Source organism: Drosophila pseudoobscura, chromosome X (genome assembly GCF_009870125.1).
Source record: "Drosophila pseudoobscura strain MV-25-SWS-2005 chromosome X, UCI_Dpse_MV25, whole genome shotgun sequence".
NCBI lineage: Eukaryota > Metazoa > Arthropoda > Insecta > Diptera > Drosophilidae > Drosophila > Drosophila pseudoobscura.
In genome coordinates this window covers 17,251,249-17,274,924 of record NC_046683.1, presented here as the reverse complement: position 1 = coordinate 17,274,924, position 23,676 = coordinate 17,251,249, and the positions used below count along the sequence as shown (strand labels likewise).

Sequence of the window (23,676 nt, the reverse complement as noted above, 5' to 3'; positions counted from 1 at the left end):
ACGACTTCTGGGATATCTCACTGCTACTTTCCGCCCCCCCCCCCCCCCCCCCCAAAAGACGAACATCTATGGCATCCAAATTTTTTGAGTCAGTAGAAAATCAAAAGCACAGAATTATATAGGATGACTATACGTTCTAGACTGCAGAATCTAATCGTGTTACTAAAGCCAGAATGCAGAAAACAATTTCATTCTCTCTCGCTCTGTCCCTTTATAATCTCAGAGACTATAAGAGGTAGAGCAACCAAATTTCGTATCCAAACTCCTGTGATATCGCATCTGCACCTTTGGCATCCCCAACTTCAAAGATACGGGAAAACCAAAAACGCAGACTCGTAAAAAATTACCATATTTTCGAGACTTCTGAATCTAGATGAGATCAGATTATTACTATAGCAAGAAGGAACAAATCAATTTGCAGTGGCTACGCAAACCCAGCGCTTTCTCTGTTTCACACACCCTTCGTGGTACAATGTGTGCGCCTTCTGGCGGAGAGGAGCCATACTGACGGAGTATCCGGTATAAATGTATGTCGCGGTCGTAGCAGCGACTCACAACGTTCCCCCTCGTTGTTTACCGATTCATCAATTTCCCTCTTATTTCTAAAGATATCATTTTGACTGTTGGTTTTTCATACATATGTATGCATGTAAAAATGTGGAGATGTCTCCGTAATCGATTTAGTAATCGTTTGGTTAATAATCTCCAAAAAACTGTTCCTTTATCTACTGCCATTGCAACACGCCTTAACGAACTCCTCAACATTCTCCGTCGTAGGGGAAAGAATTCCATCAAAATTTCATAAAAGAATATGCCAGAGACGAGAGGGAGAATTATGTGAGAAATTTTCATCATCAGGCTGGCTTCCAGTGTTATGAGGAAGAAGAAAGTCCTGAAGTCTGAAGTCTGTTCTGTGTAATGAATGTCCTTTGGCATACCACGAAACTGGGTTAGATGGTGCGACTTGGGAGGAAAACCCATCAACCTGGATGTGAATTTTTTTTTTCTTTTTTTTTGTTTGCCAGACATGTTTATCCCGAGTTTTTCCTTATTTTGCCTTCCTTTGGGTGCTTTTGGAGGGGTAATTCGAGAAACCGCATCGCCGATTAACACAGAAGCCAACAAGTGCAGAGACATCGCCACTCCATTGGCAGGTGCCATGCCCTCGTGCCCTGCTGCCCTTCAGTCCCTCCTACATTTGTATGGCACAACAAAATTTCAAAATTTAATTTGCACCTTAGCTTTATTTATGCAGCAGCAAAGAGAGCCGCAGAGTGAGGCAGTGGCTGAGGGGCTGAGGGGCAACTTTAAGGGAAAGACACCGGCACAGAGCACTTCAGAGAAGGCAAAGTCATTTCTCGTAGTGCCACTTGCTGGATTCCTGCCTCAGTTCGCTTCACTTTACAGCCAGCCACGTCCATCCCCTCGAGTGACACGCCAGCATTCTGCATTTTCCCTTCTCCATCACCCGGCTGCGGCTCCATTTAGCGCGCGCCTTCACCCGAACAGTTGCTCAACCGCCCGGGGGCCACGAGCCAGGAAAACCAGGAGGAACGAACCACAAACTCGGGCACCATGGAGCCGGGGAGTCCACCAAAGCAATCTGCAAGAAGTGAAGCCACAAGGCCAAGGAAGAGTCTTTGAAAATAGAAAATGGGGAAAAATGCTAAATGAATTGCTGTGCGGGAGTCAAAGACTTGGGAATACGCTGCAAAATACTACCAGTAAGACCCGCTGCGAATCCTTGACTAATATCCACAGACAGACAGTGGATCACATGAATGTAAGGCAACACTGTACATGATCGAAGTGCCGTCGAGAGTATATTCGGCTGTGTTCAGAGATTTCTGCATATGCTCTGCCGTTGACTCTGAGCATTCTCTCTGTCATAGCTATTTGTTCATGCATCAGCATGAACACAATACAATACACCCCTGGTGCTGACCCTATTGTGGGGCTTCAATTAACTTACACACCTGTAGGGGAGCAGGAGCGAGAGCAGTGCCAGGGCAGATGCTCACCAAAAAACATTTAATATTTTGATTGAAGCTTCCGTAAGGACACCCCACTGAAAGGTATCCCGTGTGTTTCATGTGTGTATATGTTGTTTGCTGAGTGTTAACCAAATTAGTGGCGACTGTTGCATTGTTCCTTCATGCAACAAACAAAGCAAAAGGGTAAAACGCACACAGACAAGTGCATTTCTGTGTGTACGTACGTACATTGTCCCCTACTTACATATGCATGGGGCATTTCCAATTTTCCCTGGCATTGTTTTCCACACTGTGTTTCCTTGTGGTCGCATTTTCATGGCCCTTGGTGATTGCGGCGGAGCCAGGGCCCTGTGGCAGGCCAATCAAGCTGCAATTGTTGCCGCTGTTGTCAAACTACAGGAAAAATTCGTTGCATATTTGAGAGGCACAGTTTTTCGCGAGCTATGCGGAATGCGAATACGAATACGAATACGAATCGGTTTGCATAAGTGATTGGTTCATTAAGAGGGTATCGTCGATTGCCCTGAAGAAAGGGGGATATCCCCGAAAACAGGGTCAACCCCTCGTGCGGAAGTGGTCCCTGGCTTTCATTTCCAGAAATCAAAGCATTCAAAATGGCTATAAATGTCCTTCATAAATAGTTCTACCATTCCCCCCCACCCACCGTTTTTACCCATTCCGAGTCAAGTGTCTATTATTCTCAGCATTTGCATCTGTATGTGTGTGCGTGCGGCGTGTCCTGAATGTGTATGGGGTCTCTACGAGTATTTCTACCTACATATGTACATCTATATTGTACATGTATGTGTCTCCATTTCGATGATGTGTGCATAGAATTGTTTATTCTACGAGTAGTTCCTGCCACCAAATAGCAAAAGCAATCAGCATTCGTTCCAGCATCAGTCGCGTATAATTCGATCGTTTGCAGGTAATTCGAGTGGTGACAGAGCCCTATGTATGTATATATGTTCCTCTGATTCCTATTCCTATTCCCATTCCCTTTTGTATTCTCTTTTGTTGTCCCACTCTCAGTCACAGTTGGACAGCTGTTCCAATTGATGTTTACACTGACACAGGCGATGTATCGAAAGAGTGGTCCCAAATAGTAAAAGTAAAACTTTAAGATTATTCAACAAATTCACTGTTTAAGGGCCGTATTGTAGTTGTGTTACTGTAACTCTCTGTCCCGCGTTATGCGGTTGCGCTCCTCGGTCGATAGATTGAAATTGTGCGTATTAGCTCCCAAATAAATCTTTAAAATTTGTTAAAAATAAAGAAATATGAAAATATATCCAGTTTATTTCAAATATAAGAAAACCCTAGATCCAATATGATTTTTCTAAGAAATATTGCTGTTTCTGTTCTTTTGAAAGTTTCTTTTTACATTAAAAAGTCACGTTTTTTCCATTAATAGCCTATCCATTCCCATTCGAACACTCTTTTCTATTAAAACCGACAGAGTTGTTAGTACACAAATCACTGTTTCCGCTCATTAAGTGACAAAAGGAGCTACAATTTCCCTCTAATTAAGTGACAAAAAAAAGTAGGATTTTCCCCTCCATCAACAGAGCCTTTTTCCCTTATGACCGAAGCACTTTTCCGTTTGGGACTTTGGCTTCGCTTCGTTTTGTGGCTTGATTTGGTTTCCTATTCCATACGAAATGTGTGTGTGTGTTTGTATTAGCTTTTGTATCTGTGTTTGTATATCTCCTCTCTCTCTTTCTCTGTGTGTTTGTGTGTGTGTGTGTATATATTTTCATTGTCTAAATAATAAACAGCCTCAGATATTTCACTCGCTTTACCAAATAGAAACAGAGACCCACACAGAAATCCCCACGGAAAGGGAGCTGTAGCCATAGAAAGGTAGATGAGAGATGGGAGAAGGTGGGGTCTCATAAGCATATGACTGCTACCTGGGGGGTGGAAAGCAGGAGGATACAGGAATATACATCTATGGATCGCTGGGATGTGTGGGTGTGTGTGTGTGTGTCGCCAGAGTGTTCCCATTGTCATTGTGGCGCAAAATGACTTTGTCTTTCATTATTTATATTTATTTGTTGTTGATGCTGTTTCTGCCTCTGCTGCCACTCGGCTCCTTTGCCACTTGCCGCATTGCCATCTTGTGTTGCAATAAGCGCCAGCGCTGCAGCGCAACGGAAATCTTAGCATACTTAAGTGGGCGCCAGCGCCCTAGAAGGCATGGACTGCAGTCTGGTCTGCCTTCTGCATTAAGAGACTACCACGACGAATGCGCTGCCAAGTCCCTGGGCCAGCAGACAATCCGATTTACTGTCTGGAAGTGCCCACTGCACTGCCCACAACAAAACAGCTTAAGTACACTGCGAGAAATAACAGGAGAGCACAAGTTCGGACGGGGTTAGATGGGGCCACTTGAGGGAACATTTTCACGGTAATTTGTAATATTACACACTAAACGAGAGAGAGAGGCAGCTCTCTTGGATTATCTCCATTTCTCTCAGTGCACTCAGTGCTCACAGTGAAGCTGTGTGTGTATGCTTCCCAACGCGAAAAGCGGAATAAATGAAATGAAATAAATACGAGTTAAGGCAGAAGCAATGCCAGCCAGCAACAGAGGCAGAGCAGCATCCAGAGGCAAGGAAAAATCATGTAGAGTGAGAAATATTTTCCAAACACAACTTGCATTTTTCAAGGAGCTGCCTGCCCCGCAATAGTGTGGCAGCAGTCCAAAGAAGAAGAGCAGAAACAGAAACAGAAAATTGTGGCAGAAGGAGCGGGGGCTGGGGCGGGGGCGGTGGCGGTGGCGGCGACAATGGTGCATTCAACTCAAAAAGAAGCACCAGGACGGATAGGATGATGGGGGACACGGATGATTGCCATCAAATGATTGACAAATGAAGCAAGAACCTTGAGGTGGCATGAAACTATTAAACAATGAAGCAGCACAAATCACAAAGAAGGAGAAAAGAGAAACTTTATAACGTTGGGGATGAACGAGAGCTTAATAAAGTACCAGGGGACTGAGGGAAGGAGGTAGAGAAAGTAGTCAATCGATGGAGATTTTTTTTAATTCAAATTCTGTTTTCTTTGCCCATATTCCTTAAGTTTCTTGCCGCTTGTCTTTACATTTTCCATGAGTTTTGATTGAAATATCAACAACAGGATGAGCAGCGAAAGTGCCCCACATCACATCTCCATCAAGAGACACCACCCACACTCCACACTCCACACACCCCATTCCCTGTCGCCTGAATCCAATGTATCCAAGGACAACTTTTCACCAGTATGGTAAAAAAGTACTACATAATAATAATCATAAATAAAGCAGAAAGAAAATACAGGAGAGAGCAGTGGGAAACGCAGTTCCTGAAGCGCCGCACAAAGCAGGTACACGCCACTTTCTGTGGCAGAAGCAGGAACTCTGCTCTCTTTACAAAAAGAAAACACATTCCCCCCTGCGTTCCCCTCGCGGCAGCCCACGATATGACATTATCTAAACCGTAAAGTGATGATAATGTTATCAACGTCGAGAAACTCCTTGTCTGCACTCGCGGAAAGATTTAAATTCATTTTTTAGGGTATTTTCAGTTGGTTTCGAATTACTCCGGGCAGGCAGGAGGTACATACCTCGTATATGAACCACGTATAATCGCCATCTTTCAACCGTCGACGACGACCCATGAAAATGTTTTATTAGATTGCCAAAAAGCTTTTTGTTATTGTTGTTTTAATGAAGTTTTGGGCCGAGCCGTTTTCGCTCTTGTTTCAATTTTCTTCTCCTTTCACCCAGGACAGGTCTGTGGGACCTTTGAGGTTAACTTTCATTGAGATTTTCGTTAACTCTTTATTTTTTCTATAGCAAAACTTGCCCTTTGAGCCATCCTACGCCTCGATGACCGACAGCAGCAGCAGGAGGAGCAGCAGAAGGAGCAGCAGGCGGTGCCCTCCAAACGTGTTAATCAGTGGCCCGCATCTGGGAGCAAAATTTGCCTTTTCCATCATCTACGGACCAATAATTTGGTTATTCAAAACCTTTTTATGAATCTTTCTCCCTTCCCATAGCACATAGCACATAGCATACAAACTTTAGCTACTTTTCCTCCTGCGAATCCTATTTTCTGGTAGTTCAAAGGGTTTTCGGGGGATCTCTCTCATAAAATTCGCTTGACATTCGACACACGAAAAGTAGAACAGGAAGATGGAGAAGTCAAATAAAAAGTTTTCTTTTTTAATGGAATTGCCAAAGGTACACCAACAACAACAACAACAACAAGGTGGAAGGTAGATGATGGGGCGGGGGGGAAGTCGCTCCTCGACCATCCATTCCATCGACTGCCAAAAAGTCAGGGTCATGATGACATTACTTTCTCTCCCTTCTCTCCACCAATCCCCCACTGCTGTACTCTCCCTCCCGCCCATGCACATGTGCGAGTTAATTATACCCCGCAATCGTGGCAGCACCAAAGGGTATATTTCATTCATATAGAAAAAGAATAGGTGAATGTAAGAGGCAGAAACAAAGCCCGTTTTAATGCCCCTAAAAGAACACACAGCCGAATACACTCTCGATGGCATTCGGTACTTCGTACTTTCCACTTCGATCGCCGAAGTTTTTTGCTTTCCTTCATTCCCGCCCATTCATTCACCCGTCGCTCTAGGCAGAACGGGAGAGCAATATAGTAGATTTCGTTCTGCCTGCGAAGTATTTATCACCCGACAGATCAGCGCCGAACGCAGCAACCAATGTAAATTACAGAAACAACATTCTACGGCTCTTGGGAGGGGCAACGACACGAAGATCTCTCCCTCTCTCTCGCAATCAAATTTTCGAGTGTTTTATTCGAGGGACAAAGATGAGTATACCTGTGGATTCAGGCAGGATGTCGATTGCCAGTCAGTTTGTCTCTTCTTTTATTCTTCTAACTCCTTGTACAGGGTATCTTTAAGTCGTAAATATGGGCCCGAACGCCCTTTGCTTGCTTCCATTGGCTTGTGTCAACGTGCAGTGTAGTGATGCCTCATGTCTGCCGGCTGTTTGCACATTTTTCGGGTGCGGGGGCCAGAAGTTGGCGCCTTTTGCGATATGCAAACTGCAAACTGCAGCCATTTGGAGTCGTGTTCAGGGGTCAGGGCTATCCCAAAACATGCACGAGGGATGGGGGGAGGGCAGGCCATGCACTCAACTTGATTCCATTTGCAACTGTTGCACTTTGGCAGCAGAAACTTCCCGTATCCCGATCTAACCCTTTCCTTCTCCTGCCCCCGTCTCCATTGACTGTTCTCCACTCTGGCTCTCTCCTCAACCATTTCTTTGTCTGCTCTTTTTCCTCATCTTTGATTTTTTTTTTATTGGAATTTCTGTCTGTTAGATATGCAAATGTCTCAACAAATAACTACAAAGTTTCAAACAAAAATTCGCATTGAAATGAACAAAAATTTTCACATTTTCCAAAACGGAAGCCAATCGAAACAATGTCATTAGGGGGCGCACAATTTCCCCGAATTTCCTGCAATCCTTCAGCCATTTCCACAACACAATTTTCTCTGGTGAAAACCCTTCCACTGTGTACATGAGCTATGGGAAAAAGTTAGTAAAGATAATACCATAATCGTCCCATGATATATTTTCCCTGGAAAAAAAAGCACAACTTTCCCTGAAACAACTTTTCTCTGAAAATGGAAATTTTCCCTAGAAATCTCTGCCATTCGTTTGGGGGAAACGATTCACTGGCAGATTTGTTATACGAAGAAAATGATTAAATGATTTTTTCGTTTAACGTTTTTTTTTTAAAGAACACTTTATTATAAGATTGCATTGCATTTTTTTCTGGAAAACTTCCCAAAGGAACTTCTTGCCATCTCTTTCGTTGGCAATTTGTTCGGGGAAACGATTTATTGCACAATTTAATGGAAAGAATTTCTCCCAGTTATTATTTGAATGCGTAAAGATTCAACTTTCCGCACAGAAAACATTTAAGATTAAATTCTTGAAATTTATACTTTAGAAACGTACGAGTCCATCTTTAAGTTTACTATTTTGAAGGATATAAAAAGGCTCTTCTTTGCGGTACTGTACTGTTGTAGAAGAGTATTACATTTTTCTCTTTTAGATACTCCTTTTCCCGCCCCATTTTCATAGTCCCCTCTCAGGGTTTGGGTTTTGTGTCAAATGCCTGGGAAAACTTTGGCGCACTGTTCAACGGATTGCTTTTGTTTTTGTTTTTGTGTGTGTTTGGCTCCATTAAATGGTTTGTGGTGCATGAATGGTGTGGTCAGTGGTGCATGCGCTCCATTGTCTGTTTTGCAACATGAATGTTATTTCTGAGGATATTTGCATAATTGAGCAGCCGCCATAATTCCGCCGCCAGTCCAATTGATTCAATAAAAAAATATTATTTACGGACATTCCTCAATGGAATTGTGGCATGTGGCACGAACATACAATAGATGGGTTTAAATTGCAGCAGACGCAAATTCAAATTCAAAATTCATGCTTCGGCCTGCAATTAGCTTTCGCGTGCCCTCCCAGAAGTTTTTAGCCCCCTCTTTTGACCAGTCGGTGGATGGGATTAAGCCATCAAACGCGAGTGTCAATCAAAATGAGTTGAAATGGGTCGGGGCCGGGGTGGGGATTAAACGTGGCCTATTCTCTTTGACGGCATGTACAAGATCGATGTACGATTCCATTCAAAAACAAGAATATGGTGTATTCATGGATTTATACGGGCTTACATTCGCTTCTGTTTTAGTCAGCGAATGGTTTAAGTTTGTATGAATCTATTTCGGTTTGACTAAGTTTTTGCATTGGTTTTGTCGGATTAAATGAGTTTATGCAGGGTTATAGGATCTTAAAGGATGTCAATGGGAGGTGCCTGTGGATTTGAGTTGTAATGCAATGATTTTACATTTATTTAAAGTGATGTAAGGGCTGGAATTGATTGGTTCTTTAAGTACTGGACTAGTCCTATTCCTATGTCTGCCGTGGTCCTCTCAAAGAACAGCAAAGGACAGAGTATATATATTATAATATATTACAATATATTACCCCTCTAAGGGGAACTTAAAATGGAAGAGACTTGAGTGCCACGCCATGGTGTATGAATCATCGAGCCGCAAGCCCCTCGTTGCCCCCGCAGCACCTGCAGTCCACTCCACTCGATTGGCCCCATTAAAAGCATCATCAGGCGTGTATTAAGGCAGAGATTTGTTGGTGCCACGAGCGATGCGATGCGCCTGGTTTTGCATTTAAATATTGAACATATTTAACATAAATAATGCGACAAGCAGCTTAACTCGTATTTTGCATCAAAAGGTCATTAAAATTTCAGCGACTCGTTCGATGGTGAATAAATAAAAGCTGGAATGAGGAGTGTGGACGGTGCGAAGGGGAATACCTGTTGGGGGGAAGGGCAGAGCATAGTACATTCAAGTGTCAAGGAGCAAAAGGAGCAGCAGAGCTCCTCCGGATAATCAATCATTTGTGTAGACGGAAAGCAGCCTTTATTCTACGAGTGTGTTCTTGTGTTTGCAACTCATTTGTAAGGTATTTGCCACCTGCAACAGCAACAGCAACAGCCACAGCAATAGCACCACATATCCAAAGAGAAAGAGATAGAGGGATGGAGAGAGAGAGAGAGCGAGGAGATAGCATTGAGAGCATTTTCTGCTCTTTTGTCTTTGATAAATGTCAAAACATTTACAGGGTTTCCCCTGCCTGGCTGCATAACAAATCAAACGTTTGACAGATGTCAGAGGAGGAGCCATCATTCGAGAGGACACTGTGTGGGGCATGCCCCAACTGGTGGGCACCAGGAGGAAAATATAATGGCTTTTGGGTATTATTTGTGCCACTCTCACTCAGGCCACTCTGTACGATTGTTGTGTGCGTGCAATTAATTAAATAATTTTATTTATTTATTTATGAGAGACAGGAAAATACTGGCAGCAAGGGGAGCAAAAACATGAGCACGCTTCCGAGGATGATAATTACATTTTCTACGTTTAAAGGAAACTTCTCTTCTCCACTACTCCCACCCTTCTCTGCCTTTCAATTAGCAAAGTCACGTGCCACACACACTCACACACACAGCTATGACAAGGGGCGACTAGGGGTTAAGCTGCTTAAGTTCATTAGGCTATAAAACTCGCGCCTTCCTTCTTGCAATTCCCAGGGCAATGAATGCGGATTGCGCTCCAAAGTGCGCTACAGTTTCTGGCATTTTCATGTGAAGAAGGGGCGTGTGGCATGTCTCTGTGGCAAATGAGACGTTGATCTTGTGGGTTAAGAACAGAATAATATTCGGCAACGTCTAACATGCACTATAGGGTTAAATAGAATGACTTTGGAATGGAATGGAATGGAATGTGAACAGGGAAACTGCTAGAGGTAATGAAACGGTTTTGAATAAGAGAGTGCCGGAGAGAGATCCCCGATATTGAAGAGAAGGAATGGATGCCCGTAGAGATGCTTTTGAGATACACTGTGTTCCTCCTAGACTCTTACTGCTTTTACTACGATTTTCACTCAGCTCTGCTCCCCCACCTCCCAGGTAAAAAGTTTAAATAGGAGTGCCATAGCCATTATAAAATGTTGCGACGAGTTCTCCTGAGAGCCGCATCAGCCCTTGGTTGGGGGTGATATCCGACATGCGACGATCCCTCGCCACAAACCCATTCCCAGAGCTAAGCAGAGATTTTCTCTCGGAACGATTTAATCACAGCTTTATTTTAAGGGTTTCCTCTTCCTCGATAAAAGATATATGTATTCCAATCTCAGATGGTAATATAGTGAATTTTTAGCTGGAGCTACTTGTGAACTGAAATTCATACTCCGTTTTCTAGGATTCCCATAAGCGAGAGCTGTTTAACGATAGGAGTCCTCCTATTTTTGGTTGGCTCTCTGAATTTTTCATTTCACATTTTGCATTCCATTAAAGTTGTTCGCTTGGACGATGTCATGAACAATTGCATCGCTTCGCACAGCACAGCACAGGCTTTCGGCTCTCGTCGTAAACACTAAACAACAATATCCATGAATATTTATCCTTGGGCATATAATTATCTGCCACGCACCTCCACACACACACACACTCACACACAGACAGACATACACCGGCAAAGATACACGGCCTAGAAGACTTAAGAATAAACAATTCCCAGTGGGGCATAGGGGCAACAGGGGGCATGGGGCATGGGGCATGGGCCATAGTCGAGCACTTAGTTAGGGCTAAAAGTGCCCCATTGTTTCCACACACATTCATTCTCTCTGTCTCTCTATGTGTGTGTGTCTTAAATTGCTTGGAATTTATGCATCCTGTCTGTGTCGGTGGAAAAAGGGCAGGACAGACGGAACGCGGGAGGGGGAGGGATTTTCTTGGGTTATCTCCTGGCGTCGGTCATAAGTCGAGCTCATTAGAAAACCGTTAGCACGCACACACACCGAACATAAACAATTTTCCCAGCATTCTCACACATTTTCCAGACTCTATTTTAAAGAAGAAAAGCGCAAAAACTCAGACAAAAAATGAGCAGAAAAACAGCCAAATGGCTCAAAGCCAGCATAAAACTTGAGATATTTTTCTTTGCCTTTATTTATGTCCATTTTTAATTGCAAGAAGCTGTGAAAAACGAAATAAAATACAGAGGAAAGTGGTGGTCCAAATGGGGAAAGTGAAAGAAAGCATCTTCCATAACACGATCAGAGAGAGAGAGAGAGAGAGAGAGCGGCTCCGTGGCGGAATTTAGGAAATTTAATTAAAGAATTTACCTAAAGCTGATAAATTTCAATTGCTTCGCTTTTCCTGGTTCGAGAGTACCTGTAGCCACATCCCCGGGGTCCTTTCTTTCGGTTGTCCTTCAGCTGCTTGTTTTTGATGAGTGCAATTTGTGGGCAGTGCGAAGCGGAGTTTGAAAGCAAAACTTGGTCAATTAATTCAACAAGGGCAACTATAGGGCCAAACAGTAGGAAAAACAATTCCGATGATGAAGACCACTTGAAGGATACTTTTGTGTCCTACGACCAGGACTCCACTGCTCCACTGCTCTGCTGCTGCTGGTGGCATCGTTTCCTGTTGCGCATTGCGGACACAACACATGCTGTGCAAAGAAGGCAGGACAGGGACTCGGACTCTCTCTCTCTCTCTCTCTGTTTGGGGCAGAGACAGAGACAAGTTTTTTGTGTAGCAAGCACCGACGTAGCCTGCGGTCCAGCCCGTCTGTCCATTGAATTTAATGCCCAAGCTTAACTTTTCAACCACCCCATCCATCCATCTGCCCCCGCTCCGGCCCTAGCCCAGTGACGGCCCCTCAATGATGGACGTACGTGCCATGCATGCCCAAGTCCATGCCCCACACGCACACACACACACACACGCACAGCTGCAGCTGTATATCATATTGCAACAGCAACAGCAACGAAAGCAAAATAAAAATTGTTTGTCTCTTTTGATTTCTCAATACACACACATACAGACATACATACATATATCTTTTTATCGAAACAAAAGGGATCTCCTGATAGCAAGTGCAGGGTTCAATTACTATTTTAATTCCAGTTTTTAGTTCCGTAACTGAAGGAAACCGAAACCCCCCACCCACTCGATTCACTAGATTGATGGAAGTTTATAATCGCTTGCTCGCGATTAAAAACCTCCTGGACAGCTCTTTATTGGCAGAAGATTTCTAATATTAACCCCGAACGAATTGCCCAGCGAAAAGCTCGAAAAACCTCCTCTTTAAGGCAGAAAGTGATAGGTCTTCTAATCTTAAAGATGAATTTAAATTAAATTACAAATCCCAACACCATGAACACTTCTAAAAAGTCTAACATTTCAATTGATATTTCAATATTCCACATTATTTTTATTTTTTAGAAAAACCTCAGAAATTTCCTATATAAATACTAAATATGTACGTATGATATTTTATTTAAAATATATTATTTTCCCAAAAAATAGTTTAGAAAATCGATTGATTTCTAATGAAAATAAAATGACCAAAAAAACAAAGTTTCTATCCTTCCATTTTCTTTCCAACTAAATGCAAATATTCTTTTAATTGAAAATATCCTTTGTGCGTGATACCTCGTATTTATTTGTGCATTTTTCAAGGATTTTCCTGCCATTCAATTATTATTTAATCAAAGCTATCATGTACGTGCAGTCCAAGAGGCATTTGAAGTGTTCCTTTTCCATTTCATATAAATAATTCAAGCAAAAGATTTATTTGCTGAACAAATCTGAAATGTAATTTGCTTGCAATTTTTGGGGGAATTTCGTTCACTAAATATTTAAGATATTCTGCTGCTGCTGTCCGAGGATGCAGGATGCTCAATTGCTGTATTAATTTGAGAGCAACTTTTAGCTGCAATTCGGAGACGATAAGCCCTCGAACAGACACCCACACACACACACACACAAGCCACATGACATTTGACAAGGGCTTAAGGGGGCGCAAAAGCTTTAAAGGCCATGGCTCTCATTGTTGCTGCTGCTGCTCCCTATGCGTGAGTGTGTTGGGGGCGTGTAGTAGCCCCGCCCCTTTGGGCCATAAAAGTTAAGATGGATTTTATTGGCAAGAATTGAGGGGCGCACACACAAAACTTTATTGGCACATAATTTGTTGAGCGATAGATAGAGCAGAGCGAGAGAGAGAGCGGACTGGACCGGACCGGACAGGAGTCAGGGGCGTCTGGGGAGTGCTAAGCGAAGGGAAAGCAGAAAAGCGATTCACAGCAGAACGGAAAGAGGAAATGCACAACAGAGCCGAAACCGATAAGCGGCTGAAACAACAGCAGCCGTAAGCCAATGCACCACAGCGGAAGTTGGGAAAGGAGAAACATACACAGAGAGAGAGAGAGAGAGAGAACCGAAAATCTGCTTCCGTCGAGCGCCCACTTAAGTAGGCAGCACTTTTTTCCTTTGTTTCTGGTGCCCATTAGACGCACAGGAAACGGGTATATTCATAGTACGGGTGGAAGGAACCGAAGACCGAGGACCAAGGACCGAGGACCGAAGGACAAAGCATTAAGCCGCAACAATTTCGTTTATCCTCCTTGGATGAGAAGAGAATACACACTTACTTAGGAGACAAGCGTAAAAGCATATGCTCTCTAAAATCGAGATGAGCTGAAATATTTTCGTTGCTTCTCTTGCCTTTTGCTAACAATCTTACACAGTTAGCTTTAATTTTTCTAAAAAAAAAAACCGCAGGACAATATTATATGTACGAGTATGTACATATTTATCCACTCCATGCTCAAACATTAATCTGATTTATGCACCATTCTTCTTTTTCAGCAATCTGGTTTTTACGCAGGCAACGGCACAGTTTTGTACTGTGGGAGAGAGAGGTCTAAAGTGTGGATTCCGATCATGTAGAATGTAATCAATGCAATGTATTGCATGTATCCAAGTAGAATTCTATGTAGATGTGTAGATGTAGAATCTGTGGATCATGTGGAATGTAAATTTTAATTAAGAACTTCAATCGAAGTATAATTCTATGTGGAATGGAATAAATTAATCAAAAAAAAATATATATATATATTATTTTCAACCAATATACGTATGTACATGCATACAAAATGGGTACTCCAAAGTCGGTATATCAACAACAGTGATTCTACTTGCTTTTTGACTCAAACTTCAGCCTTTCAATGGAAACCCGAACTACAGTACTCGAACTCTTCGATCGAGAACGTGGGGGCCCAGCAAAAGCAAGGAATGGACGCATGAAAAGAAAAACAAACGAATGCTGGACAAATGAGCTCAATTTTCATTCAAAAATGGTAGAAAACGGTACGAAGCACCCTTTTCTGGCGAATGCAAATACACAAATTGCAACATTTTGGGGCGGCATACCACCGAACTTAAGAGGAAAAAAAAACAGGAATTAGTCGTGACCACGCTAAAAGCCTATGCTGCGTGTAATTTTGGCCATTTGGACCAGGTCGCAAAATCCCTTCAACCCAAAACAAAGACCATTAAAAACGGGGCCAAAACAATTCCAAAAGGGAGAGCTGAAAAGAGTGGGAAGAGAGCGGGAAAAGGGCAGAGGAATATACCTAAGAGGAGAAGCTTTGCCAAAACCATCAACGAGTCCAAAAAACAGAGGCGTAAAAACAGCGACAAAATCTCCACGGACTTGCCAACAAAATGGCTTAGCTAATGACAATTTAAGGATTTTCTGATTTGGTTATTAGCATAAATTTACTCGCAGTCTGTTGAAAGGGAAAACGGAAAAGGGATAGGTGGAAAAACTGGCTACTAAAGTGTCTTTCCCGACCAACAGTAAACTCTTTTCCCAGTCTCTCATTCACGCAAATCTTTCGCAAATCTCAATGCCACAGTAACAAAACGAAATTTTCTGGATACTCGTATAAGTGTTATGTGTCGACGCTGGTAATGCCCTAGTTCGGATTCGTCGTCCGCTTATGGGAAATTTGTACCGCTTATCAACATCATTCGAATGAAACACATGGGAGTGGAATGTCATGGAATGGAACAGAAGCATTTCTTTTCCTATTGCACAATAGATGTACTCCTCGCGATTTTGAAACCCTCCAAATAGAGTAGTGGCACTACCCTCCATAAGAAGAGTATAGGAAAATGCATATACAAAGGCGAAAACATAAATGTCCCGAGTTGTTTTTTGCACATACATAAACCTTAATGTGAAAAATATGTGCGTGTGTGTGCGGTTTCCTTTCTTTTTATTTTATTTTTTCCCTTTTCAAAAATATACATATATAAAATATATATGCATATGTGTGTGTACATTCATACAACACCTTGGTGACATATGCCAACTTACGACAATGACATGCGAAACATCAGCAGCGAGAGCCACAGAACCCGCAAGACCCACAAAACCCACAGACCCCACGACACGTCGCGACGGAGCCCTGGAGGGGTGGTTAGGTCGCTTGTGGAGGCATCGCGCTGTGGGAAATGCTCGGAAAAGTGTGAATCACATGAGTGCGGCAGAGGGCCGAGAGCCGCAATCAGATATAAAACAATTTTCCAATATTTTGTTTAGAAAATGTTGAAAAGTGTTTTATGAATCGCAAGCAATTATCGAAGCAGATATAGAAGTACATACATACATATGTGTGTGTGTGTGTGTGTATAGATATCGTAGCATATATCGAAGCAATGATTTAATTATCGATGCAATTATTAGGCGAGATATCGAAGACAATATCAAAGGGAGTTATCGAAGTGTATGCGAATATAGAAGCATCTGATATATAATCGGAGCAGATATCGGAAATAATCTAAGCAATTATCGAAACAATTCACGGAGCAGATATCCAAGTAATTATCTAAGGAATCAAAAAAAAAAATAGATATCGATGCAGCTATCAAAGTAGTCCAAAGAATTATCAAAGCGGATATCTTGCAAAGGAAAACTTCGAAGACACTTTTGTGAAAATATTATCTTCAAAATGTTCAAGAAAGGAATCAGAAATGGAGGACAAAATATAGGGGCATTTTCTTCATAAATTGTGAGTCAAAAATACTAATGAGTATTCTGAACATCAGGCCAACATCATGGGTAGAAAAGCATAGTTCAGAAGCGATTATTTTGTAGATTTTTAAGCTGCCAAATATACAAACTTCAGCGTCTAAGATTGTCAGCGAAACTGGTCGCAATGGTCAGAAATGTGTATGACAATACATGGAGCTCGGTGTGGAGGTGATGGTGTTTCGGCGTCAAACAGGGATGTCTCCTGTCGCCGCTACTCTTTGCGCTTTACTTGGACGATCCACACGACCATCTGGAAGTAGGACTAAACTAACGTAAGAGTTCTCCTATATGCCGATGACACAGACATTCTAGCGGACAGACCAAAGGCATTACAAGTGATGATCCGGTGACTGGCAAGTTATTGTACTCTATGGGGAATGGAAGTTAATTAGGCCAATTTAGAAATAATGGTGTTCCGGAGTGAAGGGAGACTAACAGCATGCGAAAAAGGGTTCTTCCAAGGAGTGCCTGTGAAGGTCGCCACGTAATTGTAATACCTTGGAGTTCTCTTAACGTCCACTATGAGCTTCAAAGAACACGTTGCAGCCAAAGAAAACGGAGCCAAGACAAGAAAAAACTCAGTGTGAATGGACGAACTGCAAGACTCAGCTCTAAATAGAACATATTCAAAGTTATAAGTAGAGCTATTCTTCGTTACGGTGCACAAGTGTATGGAGGTGAGACATTTTAAGAGGTGACTATACACCCAACTACATCTTGGCGATTGATGCAGGGACACATAGACAGTTTAAATCTTCACTTAAAATATATATCGCGAGTTCTCTATGAGTACGAAGTATCTACATATGTGTATCCTGGCACGCCATATGATGGGAACAGATTTAGATTGGTTTTTAAGACTTAAAGCGGTGCTGCCTCAAAGCTGTAGTCTCACTCTCGATCGTAATGCAACACACGGAATGGAACACAATTTGTTAGAGCAGCACGTGCTGCAAATTACTCAACATTCTTAAAAGGAACATCCAGGAACGACAGATCAACATGGTTAGGTCAAGCAGTTGGTGGGTTTATAGACGACTGGACTATTAAGTTTGGAATGGCTTTTGCTATCCCCATGCAAACCAGACCACCATAAAAAGGATTATCAAAGCTCGAGGAGACCTGCTTTGGTTCAACAGCTGCCGATACGAGGCATATAGGAGGCAAATAGTTACCGAAGATTTTTAAGAGTGTGTTGTATTATCATTGTAATATATATTTATGAATAGTTTGGGATAGAATATTATGTTATTTGTTTGTACCAAAACTACTACTACTACATCTTCCATACATCAAAAGTTATTGCAACACTTTTTCAACCCTCTCCCGGTCATTGAGTCCCAAACATGTCATATATTTATGCTTTATATGTAGATTCCCTTGTCCCTATCGAAACCGTTAACAGTTCATTTCCATTAATCGCAAACACTTGATAGAAAAAACTCGTATCCCCATGACATTCACTGCTCCTAAGCAACATCTGTAGCCACTGCCTATAAAAAGAAAAGTCACACATAAAAGTGAAACACACCCAAAAAAATAAAAATAACAAAAAAAAAGGAAAAGAAAAGAAGAAAAATCAGAAGCAAATGTTTACGATTTCAGGGCCATGTTTCCTGATTTTTCCACACTTTCGTTGCTGCTGCCGGAGTATGTTGAGTGAATGCAGAGGAAAAGCTGGGATAAACCCTCATAAAACACACGGAAAAACGCCACTGGGTCTGGGGGAAAGCCCAGAGCTCTGGACAAAGCGAAAATCCTTGAAGTACAGCCAAAGTCTCAAATTTAGTTTGCTGACGATTGGTGTTTTCTTCGGTCTTTTAGTGTTTGGGCAAAAAAGGCATATCGGACCCAAGGCAGAGGGAAGGGTTAAAGATTTCAGGGATCAGTAAAGATTGAGGAGATCAATACGAAGCAAATCTAAGTGATTTGGTAAACACTGTACTAAAGATGTGATGATGATTTCACACAATGGTGCACTCATGACTCACAAAAAGCATTCCTATCGGATAAATATTACCGCGGAATAGAAAAGACTTTGATGGTTTTTACAGGCTAGAGGAGATGTCCTGTGATTTCCATACAGATCAAATTTGGGCATATCCAAACGAAGCCTTTCCTGATGTTCTTCCCCTGATTAATGGGTATCCTTAAGCCCTCAGAAGAACCTTTAGGCCACCAACTTTTTGTTGTCAGATGCAAAATATGTCGCCTGGTAGAATGTACAGGGAAAATTTCTACTCCCTGGAATTCCCAGATGATAAATGCAATTCGTATAAATGTCACGCGGACACCCAGGGCAGGGCAGGGGAGGGCAAAGCGGGGGGAAATGGGGCCTCAAGTGGGGGAGCCACTTTTCCCCGAGACACTCCCCTTATTCAAAATCGGGGACCCCGAAAACATTAGGCCAAAGTCATAAAACAAGAGGAGGGAAAACGCGATGTGGTTTTTTTTTCTTTGTCGTAGGCGTCCGAGAGGAAATAAAAATGTAAATGTAACCAGAGTCCAGCAAATGAAATTATAACAGCAATGGGGGCCCATAGGCCCATTGAAACTTTGGCTATACGCAAAAAAGGCGAGATGGCTAGGAGGGATAAATGGAGGAACTAAATGAATTGCGAGTGGTAATAAAATTGAGTGCAGTTGCCGAAACAAGAACGAAATAATACGAAAATCACCAAAATGAAAATGAAAACGAAAACGAAAACGAAAATGTTTGTCAAGCACGCCAATGCTGGGGGTCCAAATATTCCTCAATCTTGACCGCAATGCTGCCAAATGGTTGGGTCGTAAAGAGAACGAACCCCCCAACAGCCCCAACAAATCCTCCTCGCATCCCGAAGCCAAGAAACCAAGAAACAAAAATCCCAAAGCCAAAAGTCGCAAATGAAAACGAAAATGAAATACATGCACATAATTTGAATAGGAACCGCAGTAGAGCGGGCAAATCTAAGGGGAAAGCCATGAATATCCAAGGGGAAAAGCCAGGAAAATCTGGTCTAAAGCGTGCCCATCCAAGGTCAGCAAAATTGTTGGGACCAATTAGAAACTGAGGTTGGCTCTGCGGTCGGGCTCTGGGCTTTTCAATGAAATTGATTTGGTGCTAAAGTGCGAGTAACCAGTACGGGTAACTAATATAAATCATAAACAAAAGGAAGAGAGGGCTGAGAAAAGCCAAGGAAGTGAGGGTAGGGTTGGGGATGGGATGAAGAGCTCCGAGGAGAATTCGTAAGCTTCGGAAAAGTCCCGAATCGCTCATGAGAATGAAACGAATGTATCCGTTCGCTTATGGGCTATTCGTACAGTGTACACAAATCAATTGTGAACATATCTTTTGTGGAAGTGTTTCCAGTGTTTTTTGCAGAATTATCTCTTCTAGGGTTAACTTCTGTGAAAGCTTCTCCTTTGGAAGTATCTCCTTTACCAGGATCTATCTTCATTGGAGCTATCTTCTGTTTAAGCATTTTGAGAAGCTTTAGAGCTATCTTTTCTATAAGTACCACCCTTGGTAACTATTTAATCTTTACAAGTATCCTCCGCAGAAGTATATCCCTTAGAATTATCTTCTGTAGAAGTATCCCTCTTCTCCATTCCTTTACATCTTTGGATGTCTCTCTTTTAAAGGTATCTCCTTTGCCTTTAATCCCATTGGAAAATCAGCTTTTCAAAGAAATTTTTAAAGAAATTTCAGCCACATTTTAAACATTTATTTACTCAAATAATATTATTCTTGCTCCTTGCCAGAGAGCGAATAAATGTCTTAAATAATTCAAAGAGGGGGAAGGCGAGTGCGAAAAATAATAACAAAAGATTAATAATAATAATAATCATTTCTTCCTTTTTTGCTTTTTTGTTTGTTCGCTGCATGCACATTCCTCTTGCTGGCACTCCAATGACCGCATCAGCGAGGACCTCTGCCCCAATCCCTTTGCGTTTCGACAGGGTCCCCTTTTGCCACCCATTTGGTGGTCCTTTGGACGCATTTTGTTTGCTCTGGATGCCAAAGGACTTGACGGCGTCAAATTTATGGGGCTTGACTCTCGCTCTCGCTCTCTCGACTCTTGGCATTCCGCACCAGAATGCAGCACCATTGTCAATATGCCCCAACAATCCACAGTCCCAGTCCCACCGCCCCCCCTCCACTCGCATCGCATCCCATCCCATATCCCCATTACCGACTGCCTTAAAAGCATTCCACAACATTTTTGGCGGGCGACAATTTTTAGTGCCAAAAATAGTACCATTGAAGAGAGCCAGAAATGCATAAAAATCAAACAACATAAAAAATAAATAAAAGCAGCGACAAATCACTTGAAGGATGTTTGATGGAGCGGGGCGTAAGAGGAGGTCCTTGAAGTCCTCCATGCCTCCTCACTAATTAGTTTACAGATGGGGCGCGGAAACGAAGGAGGAAGCAAAAACCGCAAGAACAAGGGAAAGAAATGAAAGAGAAAACATTAGAAAAATAAAAAAAATTTCAAAGACTTTGGGAAATACCCTTGCAGAGAGAATATTTCTGATAATAGATCTAGAGATCTATGATATATCTCCCAATTTAGCTTTAAAAGCATTATATGGTCTCTTATTGTGAAGTTTTTGGTATTATTATCTGGTGATAATTGGTTTCATCAATTTTTTATCGAGGCACTTAATTAATACACATACTTAGTCGAATTTTGTATAACACTGAACTTTATAAAGAGTATCTTCCTAATTGATACACAAAATATAGATTCTTTAAAAGAGAACAGCGATCATTTGAACATGATCTACGAAAGATGAAGGTCTTTCTTTAGGATCAAAGATTAAAGAACGCATGAGTATTTTCTGAGAAAAGGAAACGAGGTGTAACAAAGAGAATTAGAGGGTAGGGTAGATCCTGAGAGTGTGTCCAAATTACAATTACAATTACATTCCTCTTGCCAGCAGAAAATACCAGAATACCCTCTGGTTAGGGCATGATAAATCAATGACAGATGATGGCTGGAGCAGACAGCAAACAGCATTCAAGAGTGCAACAGAGTTGGCAGAAGAGTAAGTGAATAGTACTAGATATATCTATGTACAATAAATACATATACATATATAAGTACTATTTGCATATTTAGCATTTAAAACATTTCTCTCTCTCTGTCTCTCTCTCTCTGTCTCTCTGTCTCTCCCTCAGTTGATTCGTTTCTAAGATTGCTTGCCCCAAAGTGCTGCGACAAAAAAAAAAGAAGAATGCAGCGGGTGAACAATTTAGTTTAGTTTCCCCCACACTCCACACTTTGGAAAATAAGGAAAATTTTCTTTTTGCTTATAGTATTTTAGTTTCTTTGCTGGCTGCCTGCTTTTGACTGTTTTACAAATTGAAAAACCAAATTAAACGCACAAAAACGTGCGAACATGGAAATTCAATTCGCTGAAACCGCACAAAAAAAAAACGAATGCCACATTTCTGCTTTAATTTAATTAAAGAAGATGAAAGACATGTTGAACAAGGATTTAATGAATATAGTTTCCATCTCCAAAGCTTTATGTTTCTTAATTGAATTGCATTTAGAACCAAAAGAACCATTCTAGTAACCTAGTTTACTCCCCAAAATACCTAAAGTAGAGTCCCGTGACAGGCCCACATGTTGTATGAATACTCTCCTCTCCTTGTGGTAAAAATTTGCATTTCCCTATGGGAATGCACATGTTTTAATTATGTAAATAAATCCTTTAGGGAATTTAGCTAGCAGGTAAATGTTAATTGTATTCTGTTTACATCTTCAAGCCGATCAAAAACAACATTATGCTGCCTCTCCCTCCAATCCACATGGGCTCTGCTCTGCTCCTTCTTGAGGATTAGTCCAAGACTCGACTCTTGCTATAATTAGAGTTATATTACATATTGCATTTCTTGTCCAATGATTCGTCCCAGTAGGTGTAGGGTTCATTATCTATCAAGGCTCATCACATTCTAAGCAATTGTAATGTAACATTCCCTTTATCTGATTATAAGTCTCTCAGAAATATCTGCGCGCTTCTAATACTCGTATACTATATTTATACTACGCCTCTCATGCTCTAATCTTAATGATTTAATACTTACAACACTATAGACCTCTCCCTCTATCTTATACATTCTTGGACTAAAAAACACCATACTCCTCTCGCTCTATCTTATAAGCTGTAGGCTCTAGAGTATAGGCTTTAACACTACACTCGCCTCGCTCTAACATCGCTCCACGTTTTCTTCTAGGCACACAGCTACTCACCTTTCCGGGGGGAGAGATCTCTCTATTCACCGCAGTTTTCGTTCTAATTTCACTAGTCGTTGGTTTTGTTGAGTTACAAATGTTTTAACCAAAACTTTAGTTTTTAACTAACACACGTCCTACGGAGACGTCACAAAAGATCACATGAGAAAAAACCAGAGCAAAAAGTTAACATATTTTAACCGTTACACACGGGGCGATTTGAAATCACGTCTACCGTTATGGCGGGTATTTTTCGTATTGCGATTTCGCTCTTGTTGGTCCGTTCGGGTGCTCTTTGGTCCTGTTGTGTGGTGCGCTGCTTGCTCCGTTGGCAAGCGAACGCTGGCGTTGTCAATGCTGAACTGTTGGCTGCTACTTGTGGCATTCATCGTCCTCTGGATGCCAACGCAAAAAATAAGAGGAGCTGAACAAAAAAAAAAGAAAAACAACCGACACACACGCATGGAAGAGGCGCCACAGCAGCAGGCAGCAACAGAGGCAGAGAGAGGCGCCAGCACACGAGCAACAATGTGGATGTCGTGCCGTGGTCGTGGTCGTGTCGTGTCGTGTCATCCCCCTCTTTCGAGGGAGCCGATTCATTTCGTTGGATTCACTGGCGAATTCGCTGCCGCTGCAAAATTTGTCTGCTGGGTAATGGAAAAGCTCCCTCTCGCTGCACACTTTGCCGCGAGCCAAATGCCGGCTTCAGAGCGAGAGCGAGCTAGTGCTCACAGCTGCTCTCTTCCGCTCTCTGTGCTTTACCGGTGCATTGGCAAGCGTACCAATGAGCGCAGGGTGATGCAGGAGTTCGGTGGAACATTTGAGTACTACAAAAACCACAACCTATGCATATATCAGAGCGCCCAAATTTGAAATAACATCATTTTCCACGTGCAGTCAGATGATAATAATTCCATATGCTGCAATGTAAAGAAGAAAAAAAAAAA

The 23,676-nt window shown here is 42.0% G+C and overlaps 1 protein-coding gene across 1 annotated transcript in view; it reads right to left on the bottom strand.

Moving 5' to 3' along the window:
• The window catches only part of LOC6901200 (dipeptidyl aminopeptidase-like protein 6), a 110,157-nt gene extending 87,037 nt beyond the window's left edge, over positions 1-23,120 (bottom strand). Inside the window, exon 1 of the mRNA XM_033382259.1 lies at positions 22,748-23,120. The gene's annotated coding sequence lies outside the window, so the exon portion shown is untranslated. The remainder of the gene's footprint in view (positions 1-22,747) is intronic.
• Between the last annotated feature and the right edge of the window lie 556 nt (positions 23,121-23,676).